The sequence below is a fragment of the Netta rufina genome (genome assembly GCF_964035555.1).
Source record: "Netta rufina genome assembly, chromosome: 1".
NCBI classification, from domain to species: Eukaryota; Metazoa; Chordata; class Aves; order Anseriformes; family Anatidae; genus Netta; species Netta rufina.
The window spans coordinates 109201210-109224274 of record NC_140123.1 but is presented as its reverse complement, the minus strand read 5'-3'; the positions used below and the strand labels follow the sequence as shown (position 1 = coordinate 109224274).

At 36.5% G+C, this 23065-nt stretch overlaps 1 protein-coding gene across 2 annotated transcripts in view; it reads right to left on the bottom strand.

Annotated features, from left to right (window-relative positions):
• CADM2 (cell adhesion molecule 2) overlaps positions 1-23065 on the bottom strand; it is a gene marked incomplete at both ends in the record, with an annotated part of 129723 nt that overhangs the window by 75694 nt on the left and 30964 nt on the right. The gene's annotated exons all lie outside the window — the stretch shown is intronic.

Sequence of the window (23065 nt, the reverse complement as noted above, 5' to 3'; positions counted from 1 at the left end):
AGCTTTCCTTGGATAAAACAGGCAGTCCTCTTACCTTCAGACTGATTCTTTGGGTTACACTTGCTTACCATGGTGATATGATAGACTAAATTTGCAGCTGAAAATCCTTATCCTGAACAAGGCTGTGACAGCAACTGATTAAAGTGACTCAGGAAAAGTCTTTTCAAAGCAAAGGTATTTTTTCTGTTGCTCAAAAATACAAAACATAGATTGTGAAGGGAGAAAAAGAGTATGTTTTCAAATTTTCCCCTATCTATACCATAATCTTTCCTTGCAACTATTTTTTTAAAGGTTCATTTCAGGTCAGTTAATATGCACCTTTAGCCATAAGAACCTGACTATTCTCTTTCTGCCATAATTCTCTTTCATGCTATATCTCCCTGTCATCAGGCTGATAATCCATTTACCTTTATCCTTTCATATCTCTGACCTAAGGTTTTCTACCCTTAGTACAGCTGTGTAATGATGCTGCTCTGTGTCTCGATAGCTTTTTCCCAATAGATTATCAAGCCATTATTATGTTAACTATAATGAAAATATTTACCTGTAGTTTCTCCTGTTGCCTTTTATGTATTCCTCACCAATATTTCCTTTATTTTAGTCTTTCTCAAGAAGGCAAGACAATATCTAATAAATACTCTGAAAAATGTATATATCATATATATGTATATATGGAGCTTTTACCTAGTTCCATTATTATTCATAATGTTACCACAAAAGTATAAAAACCTGCTATGAATAACATTGGAGAGATTGGCGTTCTCATAGTCATAAGAGAGATCAACAAGAGAAATTATGTGAAATCAGAAGATACCTTATCAGTGAGTTGCAACAGAAATAGCCCTTATATTCTCCTATTGTAATCAGCAGGGAGGCAAGAGATGTACAAAAAAGATTTTCTCAAAAAAAAAAAACCCTCTGTGGGGAAGATGCCATAGGGATGCAGTCCAGAATTTCATGTTAAATAACTCAAAAGCCATTGCCACATGAATGTAGATGTGGGGGAGTCCCTTAAGCTTGTTCATGAAATACCATCCTCCATAAGGTAAGTTAAACATGGGGGCAAAGACAGGGCATCAAATTAGCATGCTCACTGCTGTGAGTGATCCACTCTCTTTCCATGATTCACATTAGAAGTGAAAAAGTAGTTCAGAGTTATAATTCATTATCAGTAGGCATGGGGTATGTGTAGGAAAAGCAATGCTTTGTCAGGGTTAGTTTAGTTATGCTAGCACTGCTAGTCTGTTCAGCTTTGAAGGAAATGCAAAATCAGAGAGCTCACAAAAGTGCTGTATCGCTGATGGGACGATGTCAGAAAAAGTTTCATGATGCCATTGTGCTATACATCAAAACTGAGGTCAAATAAGCAGATTTTTCTCAATAGTGGAATGCATAGGAACCCATCACTAAAGTATCTGATAACACAGCTATTTATTTGATTTCTTATGCCCCCAGTATTAGAGCATGCAAATAGACAACTAAGAATAAATGCAGTAAGACTTGAAATCAAACTGTGCACAGCTGGTTGCTAACTTCATTCACTGCCCCAAATACCTCTAATTATACTCACACTAAGGCAAACATTTACCTAAAAAATGCATTTTCTTAAAAACTGCTCGTTACAAAAAGTTCTTAAGAAAGTACCATAATCATTCAGGTTACACATTCAGGTTTTGCTTTGCCAGTTTCAACAGTGCTGGTCCTAATGGCATTAATTTCTTCTAAGGCTTTTATCTGAACATCTTACCTTCTTTCTTCTTTATTAGCCAGAAGGAATCTCCTTTTTGTCTTAGAGATATTAAACTCACCTAGCAGTGAAATTACCACTGAATACCATAAAAATAACTTGCTAACCTCTTACAACTATCACCAGTCTTTAAAGAATTTAGACAAAACATGGTGCCTCTTTTTTTATTCTTTTTTTTTTTTTTTTTTTTTTATGAGTCCTGAAGGAGACGTCTACTAAAAGTTCCTCATTGTCACAATAAACTAGAAATATATATATTTTTAGTTTTAGCAAGACTATCCTCTTGATTTGGGAGAGAAATAGTTGATTTTGTATTTTTCAACCTGACATTTTTTCCACTCTGCCCCGCTTTCCTTCCTCTTCTATTAGAAGCTACTCAATACGAGGTTAGGCTTGGCTGTCAAATGATCAAGGAAGCCAGGTCTGGCTACAAATCTCCTACTTCCCTTGCAGCCCCCTATTACTTAGGCCATTAGCAGAAATACCGGGAGATCCTGATCTACTTTTCCGTTGTGACAGACAGCTAAATCTTGTTTTGATAACATTAAGATTGCAGAGACCCTCAGAAAGTCAGCTTGGCTAATTGAAATTAATAGCTTCAAATCCATATATTAGTTTATTTGCTAAAATGCACTTTATAAGGGGGAAAGCTTACCTTTTTCTCCTTTGATTAGCAAAATAAATGCTATTCTCTTTAATTTACATAAGAAATGAAACATTTTTGCAATGTTCATACTTGACAAATCACATGGATCTCCTGTAGAGTGAACAAATTCAAAATTTATGTCTTTTGGAGGCTTATAAGCCGTAACTTTCCAACATTTAAATAGAATTTAACTATAGACTCTTGAACTATTCACAAAAGGTCTTAACTGTGTGCCAGTGTGTAAAGTGAGATCAGGACTGACAGGCATCTGCTGTTGCTTAAGGCTTAGAGTTCATGCTGATTATTCAAATTATTCACCATGTGTTTTTAAATAATCAGGTGATTTTTCTGTATTCTGTTACCTGATATTATTCAGCAATTTTAATTTCTGCAAAAAGTTTTCCTTTGAATATGCCATACTGAGAAACGTTTCTAAAAGTTATTGTACTATAGTATTCCTTATTTTCTGATTCTAGGAATTCTGTGACATTCCAGCTCAGACTATATAGCAAAATATGTAAAACCATTAAAATCCTCACCATCCAAATTGAGTATAAATGCCAAGTGGAGCCCTTTCTGATTGATATGAAAAATAATATTCTGTTCATTGATCAGTGAAAAACTCTGTCCTTGTCAGAATCAAAAAGTAATCCAAGAACTACCATAATGACTCAACAGTACTGAAATGAATAAACACCAAGTGTGACTATATATGAAATCTGAAATATTAAGTTTTCACTCATTTCACCTTTTTGTTAGTACTTAACAACAAGCCACTTGCAGAATACTGTTTGCTTTTAAAGTCTTAAAACCACAGAACCATATTTAAACTGCAGTTAAGGATCAATATCATCAAGAACAAAAGTCCTCTAGTTTCTGTGATAGTTGCCTACTTCAGCTACCATTCTTTTTGCAGTAATGCAGGATCTTAATACTTTATTATCACTCCAAAACATAATACATATTTTCTAATAGCAAGTTCTGGAGAAAGCAAATCTTTAAAGTATTCCAAACATCCAATCCTCTCAACCTAGCGTAGGTTCAGACATCTGTGTTTCAGGATAAGCTGTACAAAAATATTTTTAACTCTCATGGAAGTATAAAGTGTATTTCAGATTTTGTAGCTGTTTTAAGTATGTTTAATTGCTTACTGATTGCCAGTCTTATTTTGGTACAAAGAAATCTCTGAATCATTTCAGACTTCATTTTGAAGTTTGTACTTTAAAGCAAGAAATAAATCCAAATAATATTCTTATAAGACACTCCAGTTTTACCACTTGCATATAATAAAAGAACTGAAAAGTATTTCTGAGTTTATTATTTTGATTAACAATACTGTCAGGTTGAGTCTCATCATAAAACCTTTCTTAATTGTTTTAAAACATTTTCTTGTGATACTAAATATTCCTGCAAGTATACCTTTAGCATTCATACAAGCCTGGTACATCTCTATAGCTGTACTTTCTTTACCAAAATGTTTTTCAATTTATTTATTTATTTATTTATTTATTTATTTATTTTAGATCTGAACTCTTCAGCTCTTTAGATGATTTGCAAAGTTTCTTACAGTCTTGAAGTGTTTATTGCTGTTACTGTTATACTGTTGTTGATATCCAACCAACTTGCTAATTTCTTTAATGGAACAGCTTCTTCATCGAAGTGCTAGATCTTGTGACTAATTTTCTTTGAGGAATTCAAATCTTTTGTGGGTGGGTTAACCCAAGTAGGTAACTCAGGACCCCAAGGCCACTTTCTCACTCCCCCCATCACTCTCTCTCTGGGTTGGCAGAAAGGAAAGGAAAAATGAAAGAAAGAAAACATGGGGCAAGAGAAAATTTGTTTAGTAAGTGACAGAGAAGTGGAAGAAGAGAGAAAGAAAACAAAATAAGCAGTGTAAAGGCAAGAGGAAAGATGGCCACCTTCCCTAAACCCTTCCCTTTTTTGTTGCTGAGCATGACGTTGTTATATGGGATAGAGTATCTCTTTGGTTAATTCGAGTAATCTGCTTGGCTGTGTCCTCCCTCAGCCTCTTGTGCACTGCCCACCTACTCACCGGGGGGATGAAACGAGAAACACAGAAGGCCTTGGCACTGCACAGCTTGCATTCAGACACAGCTAACACACCTGTGTTCTATCAGCATTGTTTTGGTCCCAAAGCTAAACCTGTATATGGCCTGTTTTGGTGAGAATTAACTCTGTCCCAGCCACACCCAGTATAACATCTCACTGTTCTTGTTATCTCCTCTCTCTCTCTCTTCCTCTATTTCTCTTTCCTTCTTTCTCTCTTCTCTATATTTAAATCCATCCACAATTTCCTACACTTACCAGGCCCTGCAAATGTACCTGTGGCTGGAGCTCTTAAATTCAAAATTGCTTTCTTCCTGAACAGTCAGATCGGTACTGTAAAAATAGGTACACTCTACCTTCGATGTGTAGTATGTACTGCATGCTTACACAATGTTTAGGAGAAAGCTGCCAGTTTGTTTTCCACAGCAGCTTTTATTCATACACTACTGGGACATTGTCAGTAAGCTTTTTAGGCCAGTCTTGGAGAAAAATAAAAAGTAAAAAAATACAGATACAAAAAGGTTTTGCAGAGTTTCTCTTGCACCAGAGCTACACAATCTTACACACACACAACTGAACACAGTTTAAAAAAAAAAAAAAAAAAGAAAAAACAAATCCTTTTACGTATACCCTTCAACCTTGACATATCTGAAGATTAGAAACATTGCATGCTTTCTAAGAGACTGTTATCTTCATCTTTTCACTTGGGCATCCACTTCTGCTAATTCCTTAGTCAGAAAGTGGGAGCTACTCTGTGAGCACTGCAGATTTATTCATTTTAATGTTTGTTTGTTTTTTAATAGAAGAGAACAGTAAGTCATTTTGGCTACATGGTCCATATACTGCCATACCATTACCTTGCCTTCTGTTTTTCAGTTTTGCTCAAATCTCTCCCACATTTGTCATATACTCTACCTACATGCAAAATGGTGTCTGACTCCAAGCCCATTCTGTTGTTTTTTTTTGTTTTGTTTTGTTTTTTGTTTGTTTGTTTGTTTGTTTTCTCTCTCCCCTCTGGATCTGACCAGCTTCTCAAACAACAGGGTGGACATTTCTACTCCTTTCTTAAGTCTTGAGACATTGTAGGTAATTACTCCCATGAAAGGCAAAATTTGCTAAATGACTTTCTACCTTTCAGTAGAAATGGAAACAGAAAAGACAGAAGGGAAAAGGAGCCTGCCAAATTTCCCAGCTTTCAGTGCCAGAATATCACTTGGGAGCAAGCAGAGAACTGAAAAATATAGTCACGCTGATGTATATCATAAACAAAAAGGTAAATCTTTTTTAAATACACCATTAGAAGGTCAGGGAATAAGCACTGAATTCATTATTATTTTTTTTTCTTTTCAGATTTATTCTGAAAAAGAGATGGATATTTTAATGCATTTTTAGTACCTCAAATCAAAATAAGTAGTATTTTAGAAGCTTTTTTTGTAGACACCTCTTAACCATGCTTTTTTATATGAACATTAAAGTCTGAGGCTTAAAACTTAAGTTCAGAGAAAGCACTATACCTTTTACAGTTTACAAACAGCTTTCATAAAAAGTGCACTTAAAAAAATTCTGTCTATAGAAAACAATGTCTGCAGTATGTTTGCCTATACTGTTCATTTTGTGTTGTCAGTTTATAAATAATTTATATTTCTTTTAAATTTCAACCAGGGGAAAAAAAAAAAAAAAAAAAAAGTCCTCCACAAGTCTAATATCTCTTTCAAAAGGATTCCTGAGGCTAAAAAGGCAATAAGAGGTGTAAGCCAGTACAACAGCAGCAAAGAAAAAAAATACATTTAAAATCTCATGTCGTAAATCCTGCCTTACTTTCAGGGGAATGGGGACCTTGCAGAGGTGTGTAGGTACTACTGCCACTGTCAGGAACTGCCACTAGCTCAAGGCCAAAATACCAGGAAATATTTTGCAGGGAATATCTGTGGGTTGGTTTGACTCAACCATAGATTAGATAAGGTGTTTTCCAATTTTATGAAGTAGCAAAGACGCTGCTTTTGTATCAAAAGTCTTGCACTGAAGGCCTGCTATAGACAGATTGCACAACAACAAGCTGTTCAGGTGGAAGCACAATATATTATCTGCTACACAGTCATATAGCAGCTCTCACAAGCAATGGATAAGATATCCCTAACAACATATCAATAATTAAGAACAGGCGACAGCCTTGCTTCTAAGAGATTGTGCAAGCAGTGAAGGGGGAGAAATCTCTCCTGTCAAGTGCATCTCCCTTATTGCTGCAGGCAGAGAGGAATGCAGGTTCAGTGAAGCTGCAAGCTCCTCTAGAGAATGAAAAGTCAACAGAGACCAAGCTTCAGACTAGTGGCCAGGTAGCCTCACACAGTGAAAAAGCAACATCCATTCAGGGCTACAATAACATTACTTCAGCTGGGGAATGATGAAGAAGAGAAACAGAGATGCCCTGAAAGCTCCTTTAAAATTTCAGAGCTTGAACTACCCTGGCTCAATGCTGAGCATGTCTGTAATATACTCCCTTCCCCGGTTGTGCCTGGTATTGGTGCCATTTATTGATGTGCAAATTAGAAAGTCAAATTTCTTTCCTTTCAGATTTATAATCTAAGACATACACTCAGATAAAAGGGGAAAAAAGAAGAGGGGAAGCTACACAGAGATAAGTGAATATAAAGAAAAATTGTCACACCTTGTTTAAATGTTTTATTGCTGTTCTTAGGGTTTTTTTCTTTTCTGTCAGAGTACAGTTGAGATGATAAATGGCATGTAAGAACTTCATTCACATGAAAAAACGTTGATTAAACATAGAAATCTTAAGGGCCTGGTTTAGTTATAATTCTAGTTCTATAGGTTTCTAATTATGTAGTCTGTATTCAAACAGCTAAATCTTCGGGCTTCTTATACTGCTGTTTACACCTTGTTGATTCCTTCTTAACCTTTAAGAGCTATTGAGAAATTAGTAGATTATTCTTTTTCATCAGCTATAAGTAAATCATGACTATAAGAACAAAGGATAATAGAAACTGCCGTGGATTAAATGGACAATAGCCAAAAAAAATGTATTTCAAAGACATGCAAATGTCAGCAGTATTACGATAATATGTTGCTCAAGTGGATACCTCAGAATGGCATCTGAAAATTACTGGGATTAACCAGGAACTATGCTCTTAATGCTAATGAAGTACTGCTGAGGATAGGAAAGCAGCAGCAAAGCATAATGACAGGATGAGCACACCTTAGTTGCTATGCATTTCATAGAACACAGGAAAATAACATCCTCTCATCTAGTATGTCTTCAGATCATTTTATAACATTGTGTTCTTCACAAAAGTTTACAAGTACATTGCAATCCCAAGCCAGAGTACCAAGACCTGAGGAAAATACCAGTTAATCAGAAATAACAAAAATAACTAATTAAATAAATAGATGAGAAATTCACCATGATTTGTGTTAAATACTTTACATTTTCATATTATAAGATTAAAAAGAATGTATACTTTCTAAATCCAGTTTGGCTAAGAGACAAAGACTAGCATAGGTCAAGCCAAAGTGCCACTTTTCATGCAACTCTATAGGTAAAGGTATTGGTAGAGACTGCAAGGAGGAAACAGGAGGTAACTTCTGTCACACAACATTCTCAGTTCCGTTTTTTCTTTTTCTTTAATCAACAGTATGTCTCATGGTGATATCCCCACTACCAGTTGAGGACAGAAGTGTATATCAAGATATCAATGAGCAAAGATTATTATGAGCTTTTTTTTTTTTTTTTTTTTTCCTTTGAGGAGTCAAGATTTTAGACTGCTCAGATATTTCAGGCTGAGACACTAAGGGACATTCATATGCCTAACTTGCACTGTTTTCAATAAGAGCTGTGTCCCAGTACTCGTAAGAAGCCATGTCACTATTATTACAAGTAAGCTGAGAAATCCCATCTAAGAAACACCAGCTGCATTTCTGGGCTAGGGTCAAATGTTTGCTGGCACAAGAATCAAAGAGGAAAATGAAGAATGGCTGATTCACTTCCGCTTTTTCCATTAAGTAAACAGTTGAAAATCTGATTCAGAGTTACTTGCTCATCCAAATAGTACTTGTTTAAAATCTTGTGGCTATTGATGTAAGCCACAGTCAAGGAGAAGCCTCATTAAACTAAAATTCCTTGATGCATTTGAGATGCAGCAACAGCACCCAGAGAGCTGATAAAAGTACCAGTGCTGCAACTTTAACAGTAAGCAAGAACTATACAAAGTCTTCAGTACCAATCCTCATTAACCAAGCTATGCGCTTCTTGGTTTTCAGTGCATGTAAGAACACTGCTCATCATGAAGTTTGAGAGATGTAGCAGAAGATCTTCTTTTCATTAGACAAGAGACCTTTAATAACTAGCCATAGCAATGACTTTTATGTTGTTTAGTTGAAATATGGATTCTTCTCAATAAGTACCAAATATATATAACAGTTATTGGAACATCAAAGGAGTGGAAATATGCTGTAATATTTTTGTACATTGGTTACATTTTTTCAGTGGTGTCAAAAAGCTCTAGAAAATAGCTGATGTTGAAGCACACTGCATTAGATCACAATAAATAATGAAATGCTTCATGCCTTCAAGAGAATATAATGAAAGCTTAATAACAATACATTGGGAACTTATGATTATTTATATTTCAGAGCTGAGTCCTATACTGTGGTGTGTCAATTTCTTTTACATCTAAAAATAACTTATGAAACTGTAATACAATAAAGGGAAAAAAGACAAATATTATTTACTTAGAGGAGTTTGTTTTTCTTTTCCCAAATGTATCATTATCTTCAAACAGAGGGGAGTGCTTTAGTTCACACAAACTTCTCTCACACAGAAAATTATCCATTAGTACCTTCATGGTAATAGTTTTAGCACAGTAAAGGAGATATCCTCAAGCTCTCAGTGGGATCCAGCTCTATTAGCATCTAGTGTCAGCAATCCACAACAGTCTACATTCAAAGCTTAACAGCTGTACTGGATCAGACTAAAAGTTCAGCTAGCCCAGTGCCTTATCTCCAACACCAGGGATGAGCAGATGTCTAGGGAACAGGCCAAGCAGCGATGCTGCCTCCGCAAGCACAATTCCAACCTACAACTATCTCAGGTGCTTCTGACACCAAGCATAGTGCAAACCTTGAGCATTTTCCCTTTTATACATAAGTTTATCAGCTTTCCCTTGAACTATGACGCATTTTTACCAGCTGTCCTAACTGTTGACAACAAATTCCAAAACTCTGTCACTGTGTGAATGACCTCCTTGCTTTATTATAAAACTGGTTCTTACTAGCTTTGTTTAGCACTTAATTTTTCTATTTGAAGAGAGAATGAACCAGCAATCCCTATCAAATATATCTGTATCATTTATAATTTTGTAAACCACTGTAATATTTTCCCCTTGTATCAAGTGGGCCACCACCTGGCATAGAGTTTTTCCTATTGTCAAGACAAGATGTCAGCTCTACAGACTTGCGCATTCTGGGATCTCTCCTGAATCCCTTTTGTCCCAAGTTAGCACAATAGTTTTAAGCGTTAAGTTTCTTGTCACTGTTCTTAATTCATCTATTTCATTCTTGATTCCTTTGAACTCCAGGGTGAAACCGCTTGGTCCTCCTGGCATTATATCCATTTGTTCCACATCTCCTATTCAGTCCATTTAAGAAAAACTTGCCAATAAGCCCCTCAATAAATAAATAAATAAATAAATAAATAAATAAATAAATAAATAAATAAAAGGACCCGGTCTGTAATATACCCAGTTTCTTCCACAGTATTTGATATATCAAATTCATTTGGGTTTCTCTTACACCTTGATTCTTAGCTGATCCTACAAATGTACTGGAACATTTTCTCTTGATATATTTCAAGGAAGGTTAAATACTACTTTCAATTACCTTTGCTAGCTATTCTTCAAATGTTCTCTTTCTTCCTTTTTTTTTTTTTTTTTTTTTTTTGGGGGGGGGTGGGAGTTAGGATAAGGAACAAGGGAACAATTCAAGGATCTCCTCTTTCAGTTGGAAAACAACTTCAGCTTTTCAAATTATGTCTTCAGCATTTGTATTACTTTCCTTTCTCTTCTGTTTAGCCTCACCAATTCCTCCTTCTCAAGTGATTCTGCTAGGTAATATGTATTGACCCTGTGATTTTATTTTTTATTTTTCCAGCGCAGTTCACAGGCTCCCTGGAAAAAAAATAATTATCTTAGCTTCCCCTTTTAGCTTCTTTTTAACAATATTCCTTGTTTTTTTATATTGCTCTCCTTTTTGATGTTGATTACCATATAATTGTCTACTTCCTATTTTGCCTCTAGATGCAAACTGCAAGTAAATACATTTTAAAGAACTAGCTGAACTTAGACCTGAGATAATGCAGAGCACTCCATTGAATTACCATTCCCTGTGACAAACTGGAGCAATTGGAGCATTCTAGAGACTGCATATATGAAATAAGAAGATAGGCCAGGGATATTTCAAAGCAATAGTAAATAAATAAATAAATAAATAAATAAACAAACAACATGATAATACAATAAAATAGCAATAATAAGTTAAAATATCCACCTTTCACTTACCTTTATTCTATCATTCCCAGTGAAGCCGTACTTTCCCTTACCTTGTCAGCTCACCCACCTTCAGAGTGAGCAGTCTGCTGCTAATGTTATAGATGTGGCTGGATGTCCCTCTCATGATGGGACAAGGAGTGGGGACCCATGTTTTGTAATTTCATTTTAAAAGTGATCAATACAGTGTTTTAAGCATTAATAAAAAATTGTAACAACAACAAAACATATGTATCTATGGAAACTTGCTTCATGTTTTCAGTAGTTCCATATTATAAAGTTCATTACAGAATCCTTGTGCATATGTATGACTGTGTATATGTATGACTGTGCACCAGCCCTTGGCAAGATTTTAGCTGGCTGCCCCAAACTCACTGAGAAGCTGTACTGGTTGTAGGTGTCAAGGTGCTGGGAGTGGCTGTGGAGGGATGGGCATTGGTGGTCCTGTGCTAGAAACAGCTGGTTCTAGGGGACCCACCACAAAGCATAGCTGAATCCATCAGCCAAGCTCGTGGAGCCTCTGGGAAAATATTGGTAAGAAAGGGCAAAATGCAGCATGACAGAGAGAGGAGTGAGGAAAATAACATGAGAAACAGCCCTGTGAACACCAAGACTGGAGAGGAAGGAGCAGGGGGAGCTGCACCAGGAGCCAGAGCAGAGATTCCCCTGCAGGCTGTGAAGAATCACAGAATCATCTGGGTCGGAAGAGTCCTCCAAGATCACCGAGTCCAACCTCTGACTAACAAGTCCTCCACTAAACCACATCACTAAGCTCTACATCTAAACGTCTTTTGAAGACCTCTAGGGATGGTGACTCAACCTCTTCCCTGGACAGCCCATTCCAATGCCTAACAAGAAGACTATGATAGAGCAGGTATTTCCCTGCAGCCCATGGAGAGGACAAAGCCAGGGAACATATCCACACTACAGCCCATAGAGGACTCCATGTTGGAGCAGGTGAATGTACTCTGAAGGAACTGTGGAGAACCTGTGGGTAAGCAGCCTTATCCTGAAGGACTGCAGCCCATAGAAAGGACCCACTCTGAAGTGGGGAAAAGTGTGAGGAGGAAGGAGTGGCAGAGAGGAGTTGTTATAGACCAGCCACAGCCCCGCAGTCTGCCTGCACTGCTCAGCAAAAGGGGAGGTAGAGAAGTTGGGAAAGAAGGAGTGAAGTTGAGTGTGGGGGAAAAAAAATGGGGTGGGGGAGTAGGTGTTTGAGCTTTTGTCTCTGTTTCTCACCATCTCACACTATTTTAACTGGCAATAAATTTAATTATTTTTCCCCAAGTTGAGTCTGTTCTGCTTGTGATGGTAACTGGCAACTGATTTCCATGTCTTTATCTTGACTCATGTCCTGTTGAGCAGGACAAGTGAGTGAGTGGCTGGGTGGGCATCTGGCAGCTGGCTGAGGTCAACCCACCACATATGGGCATGTTGCAACTCAAGATGAGCCTGGAAGCGGATGCACAGGATATCATTTTACTGTCCTTTGCTAGTTAGTTGCCTTTTCTTTTTTTTTTTTCCTTTTTTTTTTTGCTTTTTTTTTTTTTTCTTCTGTTTTCCAATGTATGGCCACTAATCGCTCTCATCTTGTTTGCAATTTTTTGACAAGGAATAACATGTGCTTTCTTCCTTTGTTTAAGACTGTTTTCTCCAACCTCTGTTGCATAACGCACAAAATCAGATATGCATACAGCTGGGCAATGTCTATCATAAAATTTTCTGTTGACATTGCTACCAGCTAAAATGCAGTAGACACACCGCTGTCTCAGCTAGATCATTCCCTAACTGGGTTATCCACATTCAGAACCCTGGAGTGGCTACTCAGCCCCTCAGCTGCTTATAGCGGGTTCATAAATGAAGGACAAACCATGCAAACAGCAATAGCAGTTCCTTGGCAATTCTCTTCTCCAAGTGGTTCTGCATCCGTCCTGCCTGCAACTTTTGCTCTTCTGTGAAAGACTACAAATAACAGACTCAGTCTTTCCTCAGGTCTTTTACTATAGGTTCTGGAAACTGTGCACAGTGGTACTTTAAGTACCAAGCCTTGAATCTGGAAATTTCATTGTAACCAGCCAAAAACAGGACTGAGAAACCTCCTAGGTTTTACCTGCAATACAGAGAGACTAGGACTATTAAAAAAAAATAATAAAAAAATAACACTAATAGTAAATACTGTTAATTTTTTCATTCTCTTACCTATCTTCCTTCCATGCCTGTTAGGACCACAATCTCCTTTAACTCATCATCTCAATTTGTTCTGGGACTATGTTCTTACACTAAGGAGTTGTGTTAAGGTTACATTTTCACACCTAAAAAGGTTGTTTGGATTTTTTTTTTAACCTTTGTTTTCCAGACCTTAGTAGCTAGCTTACTTGGCTGGACTAATGACAAAAAATTCTGTGTGGAGAGATCCATGCACTTTCTCCATCCATACAAACACCATGTGAAATAGGAGACAAGTTTTTGAACGAAAGGATACCAAATGGAAAGAAGAAATTGAAAATATATAGAGATCATATAATCGTAATTTGATTTTAAGTTGTTTTTATGTTCCATAAATGCAAACTTCCATTCCTGTGGAAGGATGGTGTTTTACCCTGTTAGCTTATAGCACACACACTTTCCCAGGGAGCTATACTACATTAAACATGGGGGGAAATGCAGATCGCAATGATCTGGTGTTCTCCATGATGCTGAGTGTTCCAGATCACATCTGCTATAGAGGGAATAAACTTTTTGTTTTGTTTCGTTTTTGCGTAACATTTTTTTTTTTACATAACAATTAAATTGAATTGCTATTAATTACACAATTAATATGCAAATAATTAAATTGCATAACAGTTGCGTAACAGAGCAAATACTGTATGATGTGCACTGATGGAGTTATACTAACATGTTCTCTTGTGTTTACTGCTGATGGTTGTTTACCTGTAACTGTAGTTAATCACTTATCTACAGAAATTAAATTATCTAAAACACCGAGAATTTCAGCCTCTCCCAAAACTTTTTATTTTTCTTTTCACATTTTACCTTTCAGTCTAGCACTGAATTAGAATTACACATGCTATATTTCAACTGTATCTATTATTGTATTCTATGGACCTCTTATTTTAGAATGTGTTTGCACTGTACACAAATCCTTCAGCTGCTCTTTGCTAGGCATTCAACTCGGAGCAAGGACAAAATTATTTCAAAAGGCATTCGCATGCAAAATGAATTTAATGAGCACTAAAAAATGCAGCTTTTAGTTGTTTTTCACACTGTACTATCTGCAACATTTTATGTGTAAACACTGCAGTAAATGGATATTTAAAAAAAAAAGAGGAAAGGCAATTATTGAATCGAGCCTATTATGCAATGTGATCATTTTACAGAACACTAAAGGGGAAGTTCTTAAGCACTGCAGGAGGTTTTATTGTAAAATGTAATTTTTAGACAGGCACTAATGCTCCCACCTGTTTCTTTTTGTGTGACACTTTTTATTACACCAATTTCCCTACTCCCTGCAAAACACTAAAAAAAAAAGAAAAAAAAAAAAAAGAAAAGGTCCCAGCTGTGAAATGAAGATACATCCCCTCACACTGTCAGGATGTTTAACACAAACTGAAATTTAATCTATTAGGTATGCATGCTGTATCTCAGCAAAAATATTACCTGCTTCTTACTCTTTTATCTATTATATCACAGCATAATTCCACAGTGCAGTTGTAATGTCAATGAAATATTGGTGTAAAAGGTTACAAGCTGAATATTTACATAATCCTTTAAAATAATTGGCTTTTTGTTGCAAAGCCTACCAAACTACTTTTCTGGAATGTTTCACTCGGAAAATTTTTCTTTACTGTTCGTATGATATTCTTCATAAGATTTTAGAACATTTTATGGAAAATGAACACTCATTCAACACAGCATATAACAGATGCCTACTAAATCAAGGCAAGAGATATCATTAGAATGAACTCCTTTAAAATGAAAATAATTTAAAAATTGGCAAACTATCCAAAGAAAGTAATTACAACAAAATGCTGGCCAGTGTTGCCAAGTTTGGCTTCAACAAAGATTTGGACTGGTATCAGTGACTATTAACTAGAATTATTTTAAATATAAATTAGTCATTGAATTTGCATACTCAAAAGGTTCACCACTGTTAGCAGTTATGCGTATTATGAACTACAAAACTTCTTACCTGGTCTATGTCACATGCTAAGTGATTAGTCTATGTTGCACATGATATATTTTCTCTGAACCTTCCTCACTGAAAGAGCTCTGAAATATACTGTTTAATACTGATACAGTTTTCTTATATATATGCTCTGTTGCCTGTGTGGGTGCAGAAACTACATGGTTAACTGTTCAATAACATTTCAGTGCAGTTCTTAGAGAATCTTACAAATTTTGTTCATGATGAAAATTTTCTATGTGATTAACAATAACCATCAGATACAACAATTAAGATTAGCTGACATGGCATCAGATCAAGTTAATAGTAGGCTGTTTATGAGTAATCAATCACCTACTCAAATATAAACAGTTTCTCTTGGAGAAACAGAAGTTCACACTTCTCCAAACAGAAACAAATATGAAAAGAGCCTAAATACAGAGATGAAAAAACACTGTTTAAAAAAAAAAAAAAAAAAAGACAAACTTTTCAAGAAACATAAAAAAATCACGGGAGAGAAAGAGGACAGAGATACCTGTATTTATAAGAGACAGGCTCTAACTAATTGTTGATCAGGCCAAATTCAAAGAGAACTCGGAACAGACAGTAATAGAGGTTGCAAGTTTCAGTAGAAAATCCCAAAGTTGAAAGGTAAGAATAGGAGAACCTGAGCCAACCTCAGAGCTGTTCCACACTGATAAGGAACACAGGGCGGAGAACTGCAAGAAGGGGTTTTTACCTTTGTTGAAGCACAGATATGATACTTTGTCTCGTATGGTAGCCTTTATTTAAGAATGTATTTGTAGAATCTCACTCAAAGCTGTCTGCAACATGTGTCCCTGGAAACTTAACTGTAAACCTACAGTATTCAGAAGGCATAAAACTGAGAAAAAATGTATACTTGACTTATTGAGAGGTATTAGAGGACTGTGCTAGTTCTAGAATCAAGGCAAAGGAGGATGGGGAGAGTCACAGTTTGTTAAAAGTGCACCAGTTATGACAAAATTCAAAGCCATCCACTTTTCCACCTGAGACAAAGATCATTCAAATCTAAACATGCAACAGTGAAAGTCCAGTATCTAGTTTTCCTTCTTTCTTTTCACCTACTTTATTGCAGTTGTAGGTGATTCTTTCCAGAGAAACCTGGAAAAAGACTTTTACAATTTGTGATTTCTTATGAACAAATATACATAAAGCTAAGGCAGAAATACTTTGATATCACATTCACATTTTACTAGAATAGTATTTCATACTGGATATGGACAAATTCATCCAATTTTCCAAATCTTTAATATTTATTGATACTGACTGAGAGTCCAGCTTGGGCTGTGGATTCATTCCGCAAGGTGATTTATAAACAGAGAAACATGCATGCTTTTCCAGATTCATTACAATAATTCATACAGGTGGAGTTGATACTAGCATTCCTTTCTAGGCTGCTAGGTATTCATGACACAGTCCAGACAGTATTCTGCAATGAATAGAATTTATGTAGAAAATGAGGTAATTGCTTACAGAACCTCCATCTCATCTGATAGAGAAGTTGAAAAGGCTATCATGTCAAAGAAGTAAAGAAAGAATTGTACGTGGATAAAAAGCTGGCTGTTAGACTAATGAATCAGAATCTAACCCTGCCATTACAACATAGTTTCAAAGCAATATTGGCAAACTACTTACACCAAAATGTTAACAGCTGAATGTCAAGTGGGTTTCTGTTATTTTCTGTGTCTCTGATTTCAGACTCTTCAGCATAGATTTGTAGATGTGCTAAGAACTCAGTGTTACAATTCAAACCAATGATGAGCTATCTTCTGACTGTGATGCTATGTCACATCAAATACTCTTGGGAAAACAGGGACTGTGTTCAACATCAGTCATAAAAAACATGATATTTTTTGTTGATTTTCATTGTAGGATTTTTTCTGCTTCAGTTCCCATCTGTAAATTGGAGGCAATTGAATACTCTAATTGTCCACAGCTGTGATAAAAATAAACATGTAATAATTTGCTAGGTTCTCAGATGCTATGGGGAAGAAACACATGTGGAAAATTTAGAAACTATGTACAAAATTTAATTACGTGATCTGAGGGCATGCACCAAATAAGACCTTAGTCATACAGATAATTTGTAACTACCATTCATAACCACTATTCCACTGAAGGAGTCAGGAATCATCTCCAAAGGCTATCTCCTGTCCATAACGTCAAAGTTTTCAGGAAACAAAGTACTGGACATTTCTTATATTATAATGCAAGTCAGGAAATTTGAATGTGTTGCTTCAAGCAGTTTTCCAAATACTTTCCTTAGGTTCAGAGATCTTTCCACTTGGAATTAGTTTGAATTGAGGCAACTATTCTGAGGAAGGAGAGATTTTCTACTCTTTTATTTATATTACATTTTATCCTTGAGTCAATGGCAAAACAATTAATGAAGTAAATGTTTCAATAGATTTCTAGTTACCAGACACTGAAAACTCTGAAGAAATGACTGCATCTGTAGATGAAGGAAGACCAGGGGATGTCATCTGCCTTGACTTGGTAAGATTTTGGTCACAGTCTCCTATGGTATCCTCATACCTAGGCTGGGATGTTACAACTGACTTGGATGCATATACTACTAATGGGTGAAAAACTGTCTGGACGACTGGGCTAAAGGGACACTGCCTTGTGGCTGGTTACAAGTAGACTTCTTCAGGAGTCTTTCCCATGTCCTATCCTGTTTTACTGTTTAATATCAAAGATGTAGCTAAGGAGTTGTTGTTGACACCAAACCGAGGCTGTTTTCAGCACAATTGAGGGGAGGGCCATCATTCAGAGGGATCTCTGCAGGTTGGACAAACAGGCCAACAGGTTCCTCACAAGAGGAAATTCAGCAAGGATATTTTCAGAATCTAGCACCTGGGCTGAAAAAAAGCTGGGAGTCCTAGCTGACAGTAGGCTAAACATGAACCAGCATGAGCCCCATGCTCTGCTGTTTTCAGGTGACTGAAAACAGGTCAACTATCTTCACTCTAAGTTTTCTTTTCACCGAGAGCCCTATCAGGTCCTTCTCAAATGAAGTAGCCATTCTCTGGGGTCACTGAGAGAGTGGTGTTGTGTATTTCTCTGTCTTAGTACTTCTTTCCATCAGACTTTGCAAAATGTTTGCCTTACTCATGGGAGTCTTTTTCAAGTGGGTATTGGAAAAACAGATATTTCATTTCATTTTCTGTGGTGATACCATACACTTTGTTTACACAAGCCTTAGAGTGTTCTAAGTTCAATGTACATTCACTATTAAAAGCGATCAATTTTTCTGATAATACAATGTTTATTTGACTACACTTTAATTACTCGGTATATAAAAAAAATAGTGTTTACTACTGGTAGTCCTTTTCTCAGTAACTTTTTCATGACAATATTCCAAATATTATTATTCTGAGGGATATGTATGATTCTTCTCCCGAAACAAAAATATTTATTATTTATTTCAGCAAGATCAAGTATTTACTTTACATTAGTCAGTCAATATATAATGTGATTCCCTTGAGCTACACGGAATGGAAAGACCTCAACTGCACATGGCAGACAGACAACTCCCTCTTTGTTCCCTGTGACCTAATTATTCTATTATATTTTGAGGTCCTTCATGAAATGATTCAAAAAAATAAAAATAAAAATAAAAATAAAAAGTATTTCAGGCATGCTTCAGTGAGAATGATGACTAAAAATATCAAATATTGAACCTCTCTTTCACTATTGGAAAGACCTGAGTTCACTTTTGGAGCAGTGTTGAGTCATTAGACCATCCTGTTCAGATAGAATTGTACGTAAAAGCTATAACTTGCAATTAAAAAGCACAGGCTTTTCAAAACCTTTTTGAAACCTTTTTTTTTGGTTTATATTTTTACAGCTTTTTTTTTTTTTATTTAAATAAAATATTATCTGGCAATATGTCTACAGAAACATCTAGACATTGAATATGACTTCATAACAAGGAGATCTGTTATTTCTGGAGCTGATTTAAATTTTGTTCTTTGGAAAATGAACATTTTTTCAAATTTTTGCATTTTTTTTTCAATTTTGAATTTTTTTTCAAAATAAAACTTTCAAATTTGGTCTGCCAGCTGGACATCAAACAGACAACAATCCTCACAAATGCTAGCTAAATTTCACTTCAAATATTACGTTTCCATAGTGAGTTATGTTTATAAGGTCTGTTTAAAAAATAGTCTTTGTGGTAAAGTAACAGTTGTTATTTTCTTTTTTCCTTTCCACCATCACAACATTTTAATTGAGAATGTTGTCTCCTTATACATATAATATTCCCCAAAACAGCCTTCCACAGCTGTCTATAACTGGTGCCCGAACATCAAACAATGAGGTCTAAACCCATGTGTGCAACCTGAAATTTTTAGAGAACACTCAGGTTTTGACAGTAGATCCTGAAGGGAATAAACTTAGCCAGAGTTGCACACAGAAGCAAGAGACCTTTTCAAAGACACTGTGTAAGGAAGCCACTTCACCACCTTACCATTCCCATTCTGATATTGTGAACAGTAAAGTCATCCACGCCATGTGGGACTGGTGTTATGAAACATGTCACCTCAGAGGCCAAAAAGGCAAACCCAAAGACTAACAGATCTAGCAGTAACTTCCCTGTCACCTCTGAGGCATCCTGCCTCTGCTTGAAGTCTCACCAGCCACAACACGTATACCAGAGGGAACTGTGCCAGAGCATATAACAATCTGCGACACTTTAGTAATCCACCACACAGCCTGCCTCTGGAAAATTGTTACAAAACAGGCAGGAAACCTGTCCCAATCTTTTTACTGGTATCACCACTCTGCTATAATAGTAATCCAGTGCTTACCCAGAAGAACAACTCTTGCCTCCAATGTAATTCCCCTAATACTAATAAGCATAGGACCACGATCAGAATCAGAGCTGTCTTCATCCTCACAGTGATAAGCAGAGAGGAAAAACAGCACAGTCACAGACCTTGAAGATCTCCTCTTACCCTCTCTCATGTTGCCTCACTGGCTCATTCAAAATGGTTCATTTGCCTTTTTATCTTCCTTCTCCACTCCTTCTCCTACACCCCCACTTCTCTTTCCCCCCTCAGCCCACTCTCAGCACTCCTGTTCCAACAACTCTCTATCTGGTCAAAGACCAGAAATGTGAGGAGAAGCACTTCCACACATAGCAGCAAGAAGCCTCAGAATCTGGGAGCCTGTCTAAACACATTACAGCACATCCAAGTGACTGAGACTTTTTTTTTTTTTTTTAAAATCTCTGTCAAAGCCATGGCCACCAGCTGGTCAACCCAAAACTTATACCCTGAAGCCTTAGTTCTCCAATTCTTACACATTGTAGACTGTTGTTTCCCATTTCTCTGATAAATCTCTGGATGATTTTGTTTTGAAAGGGGATGCAGAGGGCAGCTGATTTCCTAGAGATGTTAGTGTGAATAAGGCTTCCCTCCCAATCCCTGCTACAAGGCATTAAGTTAGGTAGGGCTTTTCCTTAGAACTGTGTTGTAGCTTTGAAAGGCAGTATGAAGGAATCCATGATGCACATAGCATGAAGGACAGAATCATTGCCAGGAAGGGCTTGGCAAAAGGCAAAGATGTGGTGAGTATACTCCAGCTATAGCCTCATTCTGCCTTTCCCTTTTGTAAAAGAAGTACTCTGCAGCAGCCATCTGTATCATGAATGTCACAACAGCTACAAGCCAGTTTCACTCTTTCTCCATTTTCATCTCTAACACTCTGAAAACTGCTCTGAGATAGAGAGAAGTGTACCTATAGTAAATGTTCGCTTAATGGTATGAGTCACTGCTACTTACAGGAAACAGGAGAGTGGATAGTAGACAGTGGACAGATATTAACCCATGGTGTGTAAATGGCTATGAAGGACCACAGCTGGCTCTGAGCTCTCCATGAAGCCTACAGCTCATCACTTATCTTCTGACACTGAAGTATTTGGGCTCTGTGGACCTCTCCAATATCTTACCAGAAGTTAATCATAATGTAGACTGGGAGAATGACATTGCTGTTTCTCATGCTAAGCAACTGCAAACTGCTCCCAGGAGGATGCTTATTTTTTACTGGCTTTGCTCCATGAAAGGCTGAAGCAATACAGAACAGCTGATGTAGGCAGTTCTTGTGAAATGGACAATCAGAGGTGCATGTATGGGCACAAATATTTGGGCTCCAAAAGCTACTGTATAGAGGTGCCCTGCCTTGAGAGGTGCAGAATTTTATTTGGCTCCCCTTTCACAACCATATGTAATATTTTAGTTGAATCCATTAAGGCTGCAACTAAGTTTTCTTCTAAAATATTTTCTTCTAAATTAATATTAAAAAATAATAAAAAACTCAGTATTCATCTCAATTGAAGATGCTTTTTAATTATGGTGTTTCAGTTAGTATCTCCTAATGATAACATATAAAAATATCTACAATATTACTGTACTAAATACAGAATATTGTATGTCAAGCTAAAACATACAAGTTTCATAGTTCTTTACTGCCTTCAGAAATGAGTCACAAACACTGGTGTCTTGAAGAAAATCTAATATGTGAGAAAATTAATTGCCTCTTTTTAACAATAGCATTATTGTTAAAAAAAAAATAAAGTGAAAAAATATTAGCCCATTTTCAGTAAAGATTATGAAAATGTGGTTATAAGTCGTAGATAAAGAGCAAGATTAAGCTAACCAAAAATAAACATAGATATTAAATTTGATATAGATATAGATATCTATATTTAGACATCTATCTTTGGTATCCCAAAATACAGAGGTAGAAATCTGACTAAGTTAGCATCTAAACTCCATGTAGTCAGCAGAGAAAAAGTAGCAGAAGCCCATGTGAGCAGCTCAGATGCAAATATGTACTGTACAGATGTTTAAAGATAGTTGAGATAGTTTCCACACCCTCAGAAACTGAAAAGCATCATGCCTCTTTGTTCCAGTACTCAGAGGTAAGTGAAAATGGAGGACTAGAACACTTAGTTGTTACTATGTACCTGATCTCCACAGCCACACCCCCTTTCCCCCCACCCCCCAGTTTCATCCATTTGTCCAATCATCCAGCTATCTGTCTCACAAAACTATACATTCCAAAATGAAGAAAACAACAGATAACGTCCACACTTCCTTAGTATTTAAAGACTCCAAGTGTAAAGGGCCAAACTGGCCCTCCCCTGAAACAAACAACAGGTAATTAAAAGTTTGTAATGGCCGCCTTACTTCTAAGTTTTTACCCCTATTGTGAATGTTAAATCAATAGCGAAAATCAAACTCCTGAACCTAGGATCCCTGAAGTCAATGTGCCAAACAGAGAACTCAGCATGTAGTTGTCACCTGTTAAGTCATGTGGAAAACACTGAGATAGGGAAAACCCTAAATACTACCTACCAAATTGCAACTCAGGGCAATCAGGGCTGATTTTTTTTCCTAAAATTAAACTCTTGCATATCTTCCACTAAATTTGAAAGTAATAGGTTCACCAACTCTGTATCCCCTGATACTTAGGGGAATATTCAAAGATAAATTCTTTCTCCTTCAAGTATACACTAAAGACAAAAGGTGGTTGCATATGAATTTTGTGAGATACCTATATAGGTATCTCAGAAACACACAGTAACTCAGAAGCACATAGGTACACTGAAGACCAATTGCATTAAGCACCATATAAGACCTACTATGAAGGAACCTTAGTGTTCTTGTCTCAGGTAGGGTAGAAGCATGATCAGGATGCTGTGTTTATCAGCTCAGTCAAAATCAAGAGTTACTTTAAAATGATACAGGCATATCATCTATAAAAGAAAGGTACTTAGGGAGTTTAAATGATTTCAAAATAGAAATTTCAGAGTTAAATGCCTGATTCTACCTAAATCTGAC